The 5,537-nt window shown below is 36.5% G+C and overlaps 1 pseudogene; it reads left to right on the top strand.

Annotated features, from left to right (window-relative positions):
- On the top strand, nt 3,255-5,065 carry LOC109232498 (annotated as a pseudogene).

Below are 5,537 nucleotides of genomic sequence, written 5' to 3' on the forward strand. Positions count from 1 at the left end.
GGAATACAATTCGAGATGAAAAATTTCAAGAAACTTATTTTCTTCCAAGAAATGTGAATAATATTTGAAGTTGTTTTTGAATTTTTGTGAGTGATTTGAAGTGAAAAATTTAGAAAATAGTTTTTTGGAGTTTTTTAAATTTTCGAAAAATTCCAAAATTCAACTTCAAGTGAAATTTGAAATTTTCATGGCCAAACACTGATTCTGTAAAAAAGTGAAAAAAATCAAAAAAAAGATGTGAACTTTTTTATGGCCAACGGGCCCATAATAGATTATAAAAAACCAGTTGGTTCCCATTAGAAACAGATAGGGGTGTGCATTCGAATCGGTTTATCAATAAATCGAATCGATTATTTGTTATCGAAATCGAAATCGAAAAAATCGAAACCTTATTGAAACGATAACGATAAGCATATGTACAAATCGATAATCGATAAGTAATTATCGATAAGGGTCAAAATCGAATGCACACCCCTAGACTGCAGACACTTGTTAAATGAGTAATTACCTATTTGTGTAAATTAATATAACATACAGAATGTATATATATTCCGCTACTATTTTGAAAGCGGCTATACAATATTATTTTCCCTAATCTATACCCTTTCCTTTACCCTAAGTCCCTTACCCTATTATTTCCTCTACCACATTTAAGGAATGATCATATTTAAAGATCAAGGGAATGAAGTTCAAATTAATGGAAAACAGAATTAGCCGTGATGATGTGTTTTGTTTTGTTTTGTTTTTTTATACCATTGGAGTGTTGGTGGCATACATTTGATCCCTTACTTTAGTTTTGTTGCGTGTGCTTGTTGACACAATTTTTATATTATAAATGGTGTTCGTCTTATTTTAGCTTCTTTTTGTCCATATTAGTTAGGCGCGTTTATAGTGATATACTTTCCGTGGAATCCCGCAAATTTTCTTATTGGTGTAATCGATAACCGAATCGATAAGCCCCCAAAATCGATAAATCGAAATCGAAAAAATCAAAACCTTATTGAAACGATAACGATACGCATATGTAAAATCGATAATCGATAAGTAATCATCGATAAGGGTCAAAATCGAATCGATAAATCGAATGCACACCCCTAGAAACAGACCAAAAGAGAAAAAGTAAAGTAGGGCAATAACTTGTATATTTGACATACCATTTGTCATTTCATGTACAAGTCTCCAAATAATCTCCTGTCACGACCCGGATTTTCCACCCTCGAGAGTCGTGATGGCGCCTACTAGTGAAAGTTAGGCAAGCCAACCAATTGAATTATTTGCCTTGTTTCCATTTTTTTAAATTCGTTAACAGTTATAAACCAACAGTTAATAATCAACAAAATTTAACAAGCGGAAGATTTAATTTCAAGTTTTAATAATACTGCTAAAACCATTCCATAACAAATCTACCAAGACTGGTGTCACAACTTCACAGACTGTCTAAGATTACTACAAATAAAGGTCTGAAAGAAATAATACAACACTCTCTCTGGAAATACAAGAAGAAAACATGAATAATAGATAGAACGAGACGCCAAGGCCTGCGGACGCCTGCAGGACTACCTTGGGTCGCCTGATGAACAAGAAGCAGCAATCTCACTGCGGTCCGAAATCTAAAGTACGGGGATCTGCACAAAAGAGTGCAGAGTGTAGTATCAGCACAACCTACCCCATGTGCTGGTAAGTGCCTAGCTTAACCTCGGCGAAGTAGTGACGAGGCTAGGACCAGACTACCAAATAAACCTGTGCAGTTAAATCATATACAGTGGAAAATAAAGCAGATAATTACAACTAAAGTTTGGCGGGGGAAATATGCTGCGGGGAGTAACAGGTAACAACAGAATAACGGTAGAAAATGTAAGGAACGCCTTAAATCAAATACCAACAGAAAATAAGGAATCCGACCCGAATATAAAATTGGTTTTAGAATCCGACCTCAATTTGAGGTCTAAATCCCCAAATTTCAATATTCTTAGGTTTTACCCAAAATTCCCAATTCAACCATGAAAACCCTAGATTTTAGGATGAAATCTTGTAAAAAGAAGTTAAGGAGTAAAGAAAATGAGTTAGAAATCACTTACTAATGTTTTGGAGAAGAAAGGTTGTTTGAAAAATCGCCTCTTATGTTTTTGGGGTTTTGAAAAATGAAAAAAAAAACTGAAAATCCCGTCTAAATATACCCATCTCAGACCCTCTGTGCGGACCGCACAAAATCGAGTGCGGCCGCGGAGCTCACAATGTTGACTGTAGGGACATGCTTTAATATTTTGGCCATAACTTTCTCTACAGATGTCCAAATTATGATTTCTTTACCTTTCTGGAAACTAGACACGAAAGGGTACAACTTTCATTTTTAAATCATCTCAAAATTCCTTGTAGATCAAAAGATATAGGCTTTCGAAGTCAGACCAGTGAAATTCTTCCTCACCGCGGACCGCACAAAAAGGAGTGCGGCCGCAAAGGCCCCTCCGCGGTCAGCACAAAAATCAATGCGGTCAGCACTGGCGGGTTCAGAGATCTGCAACATCCCTGGACCTGCAACAGCTATGTTTTAAGCCTAAAACATCCCGGAACCTACCCGAAACTCTCCCGAGTCCTCGGGACTTCAAACCATGCGTGCATACTAACTCAAAAACATCATATGGACCTATTCGTGCGATCACATCATCAAAATAACATGTAAAACCATGAATTAAACCTCAAAACTCAATATTTTCATCGAGAACACTCAAAGTTCATAACTCTTCAACTGGAAGTCCAACTCACGTCAAATAAACTCCATTTTTTACCAAATTTCACAGTTATCATTTAAATACTATAACAAATTTGTACCGGGCTCCGGAACCAAAATACGGGCCTGAGACCAATGGTTTCAAAAACATTAATTCTTTTCTTCATTTCTTAGATAATTCAGCAAAATAATTTTTTTCAAAAATTGATTTCTAAGGCTTGGGACCTAGGAATTCATTTCCGGGCATACGCCCAAGTCCCATATTTTACTGCGGACTTTCTGGGATCGTCGGAACGGATCCGGATCCGTTTGCTAAAAATGTTGACCAAAGTCAACCATAATCAAATTTTAACTCTAGAAATTTCTATTTCTCATATTTTCACATAGAAGGCTTTCCGGATATAGGTCCGGACCACGCACGCAAGTCGAGGTGAGGTAAAGAGGAGGTTTTTAGACCTTGGAACACTGAATTTATTTCTAAAACAAGTGATGACCTTTTGGGTTATCACATCTCCAAAAAAGAAAAATGGTTGAACCATCACTAAGCTTGCCAATAATAGAAAGGTGCATTATGGAGGTAGATGAATTTGGAATTTGGGCTCAGTTCTTGCAAGCCATCCTTGTCTCTTTTGCATGGTTTTTCGATGCTCAACAAACTTTCATCAGTGCTTTCACTGATGCACAGCCATCTTGGCATTGCACATCACCTCCTCCTTCTTCTTCTTCTTCATCGGATTGCAACTCTTTCAACATTAATTTATGTAATCTTCCAAAGGGTTCATGGGCATGGGATTTAGCAGCTCATACTTCAGTTATTTCAGAGTGGTCTTTGCAGTGTGATGGTTCAATTATTACTGGTCTTCCTGCTTCTTCCTTCTTCATGGGATGTCTTACTGGTAAATATCATGGATCCATAAATTAAATTTAATAGGTTCTTTGTTTTGAATTTACCAGTTTCACTTTACATGACATGTTAGAAGTTGTACATATGATCATCTCATTTAAAAGCTTAGACAAGTAATATTTATTTTCTTAATTATATCTCTCACGCGTGAGAACCAAATTCTTTACTATGGGCCAAACATGTGAAAATTCTCTTTAATAACAGGTGGCGGTGAGCTCAGAACTAAGACGTTGCCTGCTTTCATGTTGATATTATATGATGTCCATCTCATCTAAAAGTTTAATTATGTCCTCAACATGACACCACACACTTTTCGTTTTAGTCTGTTCCAAAAAATATTATTCCATTTTTTTATACTTCAAAATAGTTCAACTTTAAACTTATCATTTACCCTTAATGATATGATTTTATAGCCACAGAAATTTCGTGAGATAACTAAAACTACAAGTTCCGAAAATCATTCTTTCGTTCTTAAATTTCGTTTTAAGTCGCACACTTTCACTTAAAACAAAACGAATGGAGTAATATTTATACTACTTATCAAGATTTTCCGAATATATATCTATAGTGCATGCTAAATATGCATGATGGATTCAATTGAATTCACTCCTAACCAGGGGTGGATGTGGCCTTTCGATTATGGTTCAATTAAACATGTAATTTTCGATATAAAATATGGATTTATATGTAAAAACCAACTAAAATCTCAACAAGTATTAGCCCATAATTTTAACAGTACAATAAGTTCAATATTAAAAAATTTAAAAGCTGAACTCATTAAATAAAAATCATGGATCTGACACTCTAGTTGTGTATCTTCTTACATGAGGTTTCCTTCTCTCCACTTTAGCTGACTCTTCACTTGGCAGGAAAAACATGTTGGTTCTTTCATGTCTACTCATGTCTATTAGTGGAACAATTACTGTTACTTCTACCAACATATGGATGTATTCATTCTTGAGGTTTCTTTCTGGGTGTGGAAGAGCTACAATTGGCACTAGTTCTCTTGTCTTGTCCACAGAGCTTGTCACAAATCAATGGCAAAGTCAAGTTGGGATTCTTGGCTACTTTTGTTTCACTATGGGATTTCTTACTTTACCAGCCATTGCATTTATAACCAGGGGATCTTCCTGGAGACTTATTTACCTCTGGACTTGTCTCCCTGCAGTTTTCTACTCGTTCTTAGTCCATTTCTTTGTTCGTGAATCCCCTCGATGGATCTATGTCATAGAACAAAAAGAGAAAGTAATCAATCTCTATTCAGCTATCAAGATGTTAATGGAAAAGAATTGGGCATTTTTCGTCGATTAGTTATGGTAATGTGTGTTGGTTTTGGCTTTGTTGTGTGGTTGCCAGAAACCAAAGGCAGAACACTTTGTGATACCATGGAGGAAGAGGAAAGCAATGAAGTTACATTATTGTTTGCTAATTAGTGATACCATGGAAGGGTTCCCTACTAGAATTTGTTGTGCAAATAGGCCAGGGTAGAATTGATTTCATATTTCAGCGCGTGTACAGCGTATAGCATTCTATTAATCTACACACGTTGGAGCTTTTCCGACGTGTGTGAGGAACTCGCTCGGCTGTGGGCCTGTGGCAATGGTGAGACAAGTGATGGTTGTCGGACGAGCCTTCAGTCCAATGCTCATCACAGTTGGTAGGAACAACAAGTGGTTTTCTTTTGGTTTAAGCGTAGCAACATGTGGTTGTTTTATTTTGTGTTTACCAGAAACTAATTGCACAACACTTCGTGATACAATGGATGAAGAGGAGAACAAGGAAGGGATAACTTGAGATGAGTTAAGTCTTTTAACCAAGGAGTATCATTTAGGGGTCGTTTGGTTGGAAATAGGTTATACCAGGATTAGTTATCCCGAGATTAATTATTTTCACCCATCTATGGGG

The sequence above is a fragment of the Nicotiana attenuata genome, chromosome 9, assembly GCF_001879085.1.
Source record: "Nicotiana attenuata strain UT chromosome 9, NIATTr2, whole genome shotgun sequence".
Classification (NCBI taxonomy): domain Eukaryota; kingdom Viridiplantae; phylum Streptophyta; class Magnoliopsida; order Solanales; family Solanaceae; genus Nicotiana; species Nicotiana attenuata.